Here is a 10,331-nt window from a genome sequence, read left to right as displayed (position 1 = left end):
ATCCATAGCCGATGTATAAATGAAAATTGGGCTGAGTTTATTGTGAGCCAGATCTGAGGATTAGCTTAACCCTGGGCCTTCCTTCTCTAAGGAAGGGCCCCCAAGAAGAGGGGTTGTACAGAGTGGTTCTGTACCGTCAAAGAGCATCTATCACATATGATTGAAAGTTCCCTTTCACAAGAGTCTCGGGATTGCCCTGTGAGCACAGCTATTACAGCAGGTGGTGGGTCAGCTGTCTCGGTGGACACAGCAGGTAGCCCGACTTTTATCTCCATGTGGGTGGTCACGGGCTGGGCACAGCAAACAATTTCTAGCCTAGGGAGAGATGCTCATCCTTAAGGAAATGCCAATGTGGGGGAAGTTGCACCTTTATCTTAAGGCCATTTGTTCTTGTCTTTGGGACACAGCAAATGCTTCAAGCAGGCATACAGTGCATGCTCAATGGCCATATTAGGACCTTTTGGGGAAAAAAACAATGTCAGGCTGAAGTAGGTTTAGACCAAATGGGTTCCTCACAGACTCCGACGATCCTATTGTTAGCCATTTGTTTATCAATCCAAAGGAAACCAAATCACTACCTCTGAGAGACATCTGCTCTCCCATGCTCATTGCAGCATTATTCACAATAGCCAAGACATGAACACGACCTCAGGGACCTTCAACAGATAAGAGGATAAAGAAAATGTGAGAGAGAGACAGACAGACAGTGGAATACTATTCAGCCATATAAAAGGAAATCCTGCCATTTGCAACAACATGGATAGACTTGGGTGCATTATGCTAGGTGAAATAATTCAGACAGAGAAAAAGTACTGTATGATATCACTTATACGTCGAATCTTAAAGAAATGAACTCATAGAAACAGAATCGAATGGTGCCTTCCAGAGGTAGGGGTGGGGGAGGGGGGAAATAAGTAAAGGGGTCAAAAAGTACAAGGCATCTTTATTTATAAGATAAATAAGTTCTGGGACTCTAATGGACAGTGTGCTTAATATAGTCCATTTTGTATATTTATATATAAATTTTGTATATTTAATATCGCCCTTTTGTATATTTCAAAGATGTTAAGAGAGTACATCTCAAAAGTTCTTATCACAAAAACAATGGTCACTATGTGAGGTGATGGATGTTACTTATCGTGGTGACCATTTCACAATATGTACATAATCAAATGTTCATGTTGTACATCTGAAAGTAATACAATGCTGTACGTCAATTATATGCCAATAAAACTGGAAGAAAAAAGAAAACGTTTAAAAAGAGCTTCTGCGATGGAACACTTTCCACTCGGTGCTTTGATATCGATTTCCAGTGAAGTCACTGCCCCCTGGAGTTCCTGAGAAAAACGACTGAGTGTGAACAAGACCCCCTGCTCAGAGTTAGCATGCTGAGCGAGAAATGGCAGAAATCAGTACATCTGAGTCATATGCAGATACGGATTAATCAAGGCATTATTAACTCAGAAATATCAAAGTTCCTCATTACTCGAATTTAAGTGAACCAAAAGGTGTTTGTATTACAAAAACTTTGCCCCCTGAAAGGAAGAACTTTTTAGGAGGAAAATGCTTCTATCGTTCTGTTCCTAGCATTAGCATTCGCTACTTCATATCTAGTAAAGCCCTCCCCACAGACGCATCATTAATAAAACACTCAGAATGGCTTCTCTCAAAAAAAAAAAAATACAGCTATTGATGAAAGTGTCCTCCATGGGCAGGCCGTGGGCCCCCTCTGGCCAGACCCCCTTTTCACCTTTGGGGCCAAGCAAGCCTCTGGGTGGCTCTGGGCTCTTGCCCCGGAGGGAGGAGCTGGCAGGGAACCAGAGCCTCCCTTTCTCAGGTGGATCCGTGGGGAGGAGAGGGGAAGGGAGCTTATGGCCCCAGCAGGCTGGGCTCCTGCTGGTGGCACCAAGGAGAATGACATCTCTGGCCTGCAGGTGTGGGACCCGTACCCAAGGTGTCCAGCCGTCTCCTTTCTCAGGACAGGGGACAAGGGCAGTCTGAGGAAGGTGCCAGATCAGGGAGGCAGCTCGATTCTCTTACACCCCGTCTCCTTACCGATCTCCTTCCTGGGTTATTTTGAGCCAGCTTCCAGATCTGATGTGATTTCATCATTTGAGCAGCCTCTTCCTCTCCATCTGGGCCTTCAGACAGGTGGGAGCTTCCTGAGGCTGAATTCTTTTCCTGGAAAAGACCTCCCTGGCTGCCCAGGCCTGATGTGGTTCAAGACACGCCCTGTGGCAGGTGCCCGGTGCTAAGGCAGTACCATGCGCCCTGGTGCAGCTGTGTCCTGAGGGCCCGGTCTCTCCACTGCGGGGCAGGCCCCTCGTTCCAGAGGGTTGCTGCAGACACAGCTTCCTCCCACAACCGATTTAAGCAGAAGGACGTTCCTTCAGGTGCTACCGGCCAGTTGGCAGAATTGCTGGGGCTTCAGGCTGGAGAATCTCAGTGAGGATGAAGGTCAGCTTCACACCGCAGAACAGGTGAGGTGTGGATGGCACGCCCTGCACGACCACCCTGCCACCCCTGCACACAAGGGCCTGCAGCCTGCTGGCCCTAAGAGCCCGGCCGGGGCTTTGCCGCCAGCACTGTGGTCACCACCTGGGCACAGGCTCCTAGCCCACAGACAGACCCTGGCGGTCCCTGCTTCCTTATCGCACCAGATGCTAAGTTCAAGCCTGAGGCAGGGGCGCCTGGAGAGCCCAACTCATCTGGGCTCTCCGCGTTTTCCTGATTTTAGCACTGAAACTCCCATGTCCCAGAAACCCTTCCAGCAGGGACAAGCCAGGATGGCTGCTTTACTCACTTCTTGGAGCTGCCAGAACAAATGACCACAAATAGAGAGCTTACAGCCACAGGAATTCATTCTCTCCCTTTCGGAGGCCCTGGGGGAATCCTTCCTGCCTCCGCCGGCTCCTCCTGGCACCGCCTCACCCTCCCTGCCATCCTCACTTGACTCCTCACCAACAGCGCTCCTCCCCCTTGTCCCTCACAGACTCCCCGCCTCCCGCTCCTCCCCATCTTGAGTCATCGCCTCATCCCCTCCCAGTCTCATCCATCACACTCGTCCCCATCGTCCCTCAAAGAATCGCGCTCTTCCCCATGGTCCCTCACAGCATCCCACTTGTCCCCATCGTCCCCCAAGGCATCACGCTGGTGCCCATCGATCTCCATCGCCTCACCGCCGGGCGCTCCTTCCCCATCGTCCCTCACAGACACCCCGCCTCCCGCTCCTCGCCAGCGTGACTCATCGCCTCACCGCCTCATCGTATCGCAGGCCTCCCCATCGTCCATCACCACATCGCAATCGTCGCCATCGTCCCTCGTCTCACCTCCTCATCGCATCGCAGCCGTCCCCATCGTCCTTCACCGCATCTCACTCCTCCCCATCGTCCCGATCGCCTCACCGCCTCGCGCTCCTTCCGCAGCGTCCCTCTAAGATTCCCCCCCTCGCACTGGTCCCCATCTTCCCTCACAGCATCGCACTCGTCCCCATAGGCCCTCAACGCATCGCATTCGTCCCCATCGTCCCCCAACGCCTCACCACCTCGCGCTCCTTCCGCATCCTCCCCCACAGACTCCCCGCCTCCCGCTCCTCCCCAGCGTGACTCATCGCCTCACAGCCTCATCCCATTGCAGGCGTCCCAAACCTCCATCGTAGGATCGCACTCGTCCCCATCGTCCCTCACCGCATCGCACTCATCTCCATCGTGCCCGATCGCATCGCACTCGTCCCCATTGTCCCTCATCGCATCGCACTCGTCCATATCGTCCCTGGTCGCATCGGACTCGGCCCCATCGTCCCCCATCGCATCGCGCTCGTCCCCATCGTCCCTTACCGAATCGCACTCGTCCCCATCGTCCCTCATCGCATCGCGCTCGTCCATATCGTCCCCGGTCGCATCGGACTCGTCCCCATCGTCCCCCATCGCATCGCGCTCGTCCCCATCGTCCCTCACCGAATCGCACTCGTCCCCATCGTCCCTCATCGCATCCCCTCGTCAGCATCGTCCCGGGTCCCATCGCAGTCGTCCCCATCGTCCCCCATCGCCTCACCGCCTGGCGCTCCTTCCGCATCCTCCCTCACAGATTCCCCGCCTCCCGCTCCTCCCCATCGTGACTCATCCCCTCACAACCTCATCGCTTTGCAGTCCTCCCAAACCTCCATCGTAGGATCGCACTAGTACCTATCGTCGTCCCCCATCTCATCGCGATCCTCTCCATCGTCCCTCACCGCATCGCACTCGTCCCCATTGTCCCTCATCGCATCCGCTCGTCCCCATCGTCCCGGGTCGCATCGGACTCGTCCCCTTCATCCGGTATCGCATCGCACTTGTCCCCACCGTCCCTCACCGCATCGCTCTCGTCCCCATCGTCCCTCATCGCATCGCTCTCGTCCCCATCGTCCCCCATCGCCTCACCACCTCGCGCTCCTTCCGCATCCTCCCCCACAGACTCCCCGCCTCCCGCTCCTCCCCAGCGTGACTCATCGCCTCACAGCCTCAGCCCATTGCAGGCGTCCCAAACCTCCATCGTAGGATCGCACTCGTCCCCATCGTCCCTCACCGCATCGCACTCATCTACATCGTGCCCGATCGCATCGCACTCGTCCCCATTGTCCCTCATCGCATCGCGCTCGTCCATATCGTCCCCGGTCGCATCGGACTCGTCCCCATCGTCCCCCATCGCATCGCGCTCGTCCCCATCGTCCCTCACCGAATCGCACTCGTCCCCATCGTCCCTCACCGCATCGCACTCATCTCCATCGTGCCCGATCGCATCGGACTCGTCCCCATCGTCCCCCATCGCATCGCGCTCGTCCCCATCGTCCCTCATCGCATCCCCTCGTCAGCATCGTCCCGGGTCCCATCGCAGTCGTCCCCATCGTCCCCCATCGCCTCACCGCCTGCCGTTCCTTCCGCATCCTCCCTCACAGACTCCCCGCCTCTCGCTTCTCCCCATTATGACTCATCGCCACACAGCCTCATCGCATCCCTGGCGTCCCCACCGTCCCCCATCCCATCGCGCTCTTCCCCATCGTCCCTCACCGCATCGCGCTCTTCCCCATCGTCCCCCATCGCCTCACCGCCTGGGGCTCCTTCCGCATCCTCCCCCACAGACTCCCCGCCTCCCGCTCCTCGCCAGCGTGACTCATCGCCTCACCGCCTCATCGCATCGCAGGCCTCCCCATCGTCCATCACCACATCGCAATCGTCGCCATCGTCCCTCGTCTCACCTCCTCATCGCATCGCAGCCGTCCCCATCGTCCTTCACCGCATCTCACTCCTCCCCATCGTCCCGATCGCCTCACCGCCTCGCGCTCCTTCCGCAGCGTCCCTCTAAGATTCCCCCCCTCGCACTGGTCCCCATCTTCCCTCACAGCATCGCACTCGTCCCCATAGGCCCTCAACGCATCGCATTCGTCCCCATCGTCCCCCATCGCCTCACCGCCTCGCGCTCCTTCCGCATCCTCCCCCACAGACTCCCCGCCTCCCGCTCCTCCCCAGCGTGACTCATCGCCTCACAGCCTCATCCCACTGCAGGCGTCCCAAACCTCCATCCTAGGATCGCACTTGTCCCCACCGTCCCCCATCGCATCGCTCTCGTCCCCATCGTCCCCCATCGCATCGCTCTCGTCCCCATCGTCCCCCATCGCCTCAGCGCCTGGCGCTCCTTCCGCATCGTCCCTCACAAACTCCCCGCCTCCCTCTTCTCCCCATCTTCACTCATACAGGCACAGCCTCATCGCTTCGCAGGCGTCCCCATCGTCCCTCTTCGAGTCACACTTGTCCCCATCGTCCCCATCGCTTTGCAGTCGTCTCCATCGTCCCTCACCGCGTCGCACTCCTCCCCATCGTCCCCCATCGCCTCACCACCTCGTGCTCCTTCTGCATCGTCCCTCACAGATTCCCCGCCTCCCGCTCCTCCCCAGCGTGACTCATGGCCTCACAGCCTCATCCCATTGCAGGCGTCCCAAACCTCCATCGTAGGATCGCACTAGTACCCATCGTCCCCCATCGCATCGCGATCCTCTCCATCGTCCCTCACCGCATCGCACACGTCCCCATTGTCCCTCATCGCATCCGTTCGCCCCCATCGTCCCGGGTCGCATCGGACTCGTCCCCTTGTCCCGTATCGCATCGCACTTGTCCCGATCGTCCCTCACCGCATCGCGCTCTTCCCCATCTCCTCCTTGCGCTCCTTCCGCAGCGTCCCTCACAGACTCCCGCCTCCCGCTTCTCCACATCGTGACTCATCTGGAGGCACAGCCTCATCGCTTCGGAGGCGTCCCCATCGTCCCTCTTCAAATCACACTTGTTCTCATCGTCCCTCACCGCATCGCGCTCGTCCCCATCTTCCCTCATCACGCAGCGCTCCTCCCCATCGTCCCCCATCGCCTCAACGCCTCTCGTTCCGCATTCTCCCTCACAGACTCCCTGCATCTCGCCGTCCCCATCTTCCCTCATCGCATCGCACTAGTCCCCATCGTCCCCCATATCATCCCACTCTTCCCCATCGTCCCTCACCGCATCGTGCTGGTCCCCATCGTCCCTCATCGCGTCGCACTCGTCCCCAACGTCCCTCACCGCATTGCACTCGTCCCCAACGTCCCTCACCGCATTGCACTCGTCCCCAACGTCCCTCACCGCATTGCACTCGTCCCCATCGGACCCACATCGCTGCGCGCTGGTCCCCACTGTCCCTCACCGCATTGCACCCGTCCCCAACGTCCCTCACCGCATTGCACTCGTCCCCATCGGACCCGCATCGCTGCGCGCTGGTCCCCACCGTCCCTCATCACCTCACAGGCGTCCCCAGCGTCCCTGAGCTGATCCACTCCTCCCGCCTCTTCCTCTTGATCTGGGCCTTCAGATGGGATGGGAGCTTCCTGAGGCTGAATTCTTTTCCTGGAAAAGACCTCCCTGGCTGCCCTGGCCTGATGTGGTTCAAGACACGCCCTGTGGCAGGTGCCAGGTGCTGAGGCAGCACCATGCACCGGGCGCTGCACCCTGGTGCAGCTGTGTCCTGAGGGCCCCTCTCTCCACTGGGGGGGAGGCCCTTGGTTCCAGTGGTTTCCTGCAGAAACAGCTTCCTCCTACAACCGATTTAAGCTGTGAATGATTCAGTGGCTTTTAGTTCACTCACAAGGTTGTGCCACCGTCGCCACTATCTAGTTTCAAAACATTATCATCACCGCCCAAAAGAAACCACACACCCATGAAGCTGTCACTCCTCATTCCTCCAATCCGCTCCCCTCATCACTCACTCCTGGCTCCTGTAAAACACCAATCCACTTTTCGTCTGTATGGATTTGCCTATTCTGCACATTTCATATAGATGGAACCATACAATTTAAAAAGGTGGCCTTTTGTGTCTGGATTCTTTCACTTAGAATGAGGTTTTTGTGGTTTACGCACACGGTAGTGGATCCGTGCTTCACTCCTTTTTGTTGCATTTATAGTGTATATATACCACATTTTATTTACCCATTTGTCAGGTGATAGACATTTGGGCTGTATCCACTTTTTGACTATTGTGAATAAAGATGATGTTGACATTTGGGTACAAGTTTTTGCGTGAATATGTGTTTTCATTTTGATAGATCTAATCTAATTTTTATTGACTTCCATTCTGTATCTAGGACTTTTTCTTAAGTATCTCTAACCCAATGCACCAACACATCTTTTCTAAGACTTATCAGAAAATGTCAAAACCAAGAGAATCCAAATTCTTCTATTGGAGGGCAATAAGATTGAGTTTGAAGGACTTTTTTTAGATTTTCTTTCCCCCCAAGAGTTGGGAAAATTGTTTTGTCAAATCTGAAGCTTCCGTTTGACCCTTCGTTTTACCTGGATGGAATGAGCGCTAACATTTTCTGCACTGGAACCGAAAAACCACGGTTGCTACCGCGGTTACACACATCCGGGGCTGAGTTCCAGTCGACCAAAATCTGACTTTCAGAGTGAGAAACATCAGAATCACTCTGATTTTGTCTGCCTCCACAAGGAGTCGTCCCCTGAAACCGGCACAGGGGGGAGAGGGGGTACTTCTTCAGGATGAGCAATGCTTTCATTGCTTACAGCTGGCTTTGATCCTTAAAGGCAGCAGCGTGCTCTTGGGGCACGGTGCAGCGGCCTCCCGGAGAGGCGGCACCCCTGCCCTGAGTGGCCCTGGGTGAGTCACTCTGCCTGGGGCTGATCCCGACCCAGTCCCCGCTCCCTCTGTGCTCCCAGTCTTGACCTGCCTGCCTCTGTCCAGTGACCCACCTGGGCGCCTCGGCGCGCTCCTGCAGGCGCCTGGCCCGGGCAGGATGGCAAGTCCATCCGCGGGTCCCCTCCAGGACGCCTCCTCAGTGGGCTGCACCGGAGGCTTCGTTTCGGGGTGTGATGGCCCCTCGATTAAGAGCTCTAGGAAACACTGCCACGAATGGTGCCTGGGAGCCGCTGTCAAGCTGCCTCTGCGATCATGGGGTCTGAGAAGAGATTCTTCAGGATCAGGCTTCGGGCCTCATTTCGTTTATTAGTTCCAACAGGAGGTTGTTCATTTGGTGGCATCTCTGGGGTTTTGTCCGTGTAAGATAATGTCATCCGCAAACAGAGATTTTACTTCCCCCTTTCTAATTTGGACACCTGTTCTTTCCTTCTTGCCTGATTGCGCTGGCTGATGTCTGGCCTTTGAAGCAGCTGGGGAGCAGTACTCTTGTATTCTTCAGAAAGAGGAGAGGAGAGAGAAACCCAACGGGAACTGGGCGACGATTGAATTCAGTAGTGAGATTCGCGGAGGACGCAGCTGATTCACCTGAGTGAGCCAGCCAGTGGTGTGAGTCTTGCGAAAGCATAAGTGAATGTATGTGTGTAGTTGAATGCGCATGCCAGGAAGAAAACATTTATTTGGACAAAGGGAAAGCTGACTTACGCCTTAGTGAAAGCTCTCTTCTCAGCCTCTGAGTGGCACCAACGGCATAATGACCAGCATCCAGCAAGCACCTACTGAGTGACCCTGGTGAGCCAGGCCGACCTGACTCCTGAAACTGACACTACAGGGAGGCCAATTTGTCTCCCTTCTGTCCCTCAAGGATGGGTGGTGAAAACGGAAGAGCTGAATACCATACTGCCACAATGGGTTGTTTGCGCATTTCTTTCTTTATGGTTTTTCATTTTGGTAAAATACACATCACATAAAATTTTCCATCTTAACCATCTTTAAGTGTTTACAGCTCAGTGGCATTAAGTGTATTAACAGTATTGTGCAACCATCACCACCATCCATTTCCAGAACTTTCCATCTCACCCAACAGAAACTCTGTCCCCATTAAACACTAACTCTCCATCCCCCCACCCCCTCAGTCCCTGGCACCCACCGTCCTACTTTCTGTGTGTGACTTTGACTGCCCTAGGGACTGCATAGAAGCGGGACCACACAATATTTGTCCTTTTGTGTCAGGTTTATTTCACTTAGCATAACACCCTCCAGGTTCATCTACAAGTGGTAGCAAGTATCAGAATTTCCTTCCGTTTTAAGGCTGACTTCTATTCCATCATAGGCATAGACCACAGTTTGTGTATCCATTCATCTGCTGATGGACACTTGGGTTCCTTCTACCTTTTAGCTCTTGTGAATAATGCTGCTAGGAACATGGGTGTGCAACCATCTCTTCAGGATCCTGCTTTCAATCCTTTTGGATCTCGAGTGGAACGAGAAACAGCTTTGCCACAGCGGGTCCTACCAGGATCCTCATAATCCACTCCTTGGGAAACCAGCACCATCAAAGACCTGTCATTGTGGAAGCACTATCTGCCCCCCAGGGGACGGATCTGTGATTCGGAGGAGCAGCAGGGGCTGACTCTCAGCTCCAGCCTGGCCAACACCAGGAGCTCCTCCTCCTGAATCCCTTTCTTTATCCGCCTGTTTCACCTCCTGAGTCCCCAGCAACTGCACAAACGTCTACACTGCATGGCGACTTCAGGCATTAGTTCGTTGACAGTTTAACCAACAGCCCTCAACGTGGAGGATTCAGACGACACATGCAAAGCTCTCAGAGCAGCCCGCGGCAGAAAGTTGGGAACTTGTTTGACTAAAGAACAGGATGCTCCTTCAGGGCTCGTTCATTCTTACCTTCCTCCCCTGCTGTAGTAGCTACTTCCAGTAGTGTCATTAGATGACTCTGGACCAGACATCTCACGTTATGGGATGAATGGTGCGCCCCCCCAAATGTATATGTTGAGGTCCTAACCCCCATACCTCACAAGGTGGCCTCATTTGGAAATAGGATGTAATTATCCTATTTGCAGATGTGTTTAAAGACAAGGTCCTAACGGACTAGGGTGGACCCT

General features: G+C 54.8%; 1 long non-coding RNA gene across 2 annotated transcripts; it reads right to left on the bottom strand.

The window, feature by feature from the left end:
* Positions 1 to 14: 14 nt before the first annotated feature.
* LOC106781140 (uncharacterized) lies at positions 15 to 3,111 on the bottom strand. 2 transcript variants are annotated; one of them, XR_011424163.1, is made up of 3 exons: positions 2,056 to 2,951; positions 579 to 656; positions 15 to 457 (listed from the first exon to the last, which is right to left on the bottom strand). It is a non-coding gene; the product is annotated as an uncharacterized lncRNA (long non-coding RNA). The 2 variants fall into 2 exon arrangements; XR_011424164.1 differs by lacking the exons at positions 15 to 457; positions 579 to 656 and adding an exon at positions 927 to 1,337 and having other exon boundaries at positions 2,056 to 3,111.
* Between the last annotated feature and the right edge of the window lie 7,220 nt (positions 3,112 to 10,331).

Source organism: Equus caballus, chromosome 12 (genome assembly GCF_041296265.1).
Source record: "Equus caballus isolate H_3958 breed thoroughbred chromosome 12, TB-T2T, whole genome shotgun sequence".
NCBI lineage: Eukaryota > Metazoa > Chordata > Mammalia > Perissodactyla > Equidae > Equus > Equus caballus.
This window is presented reverse-complemented; position numbering and strand designations above follow the sequence as displayed.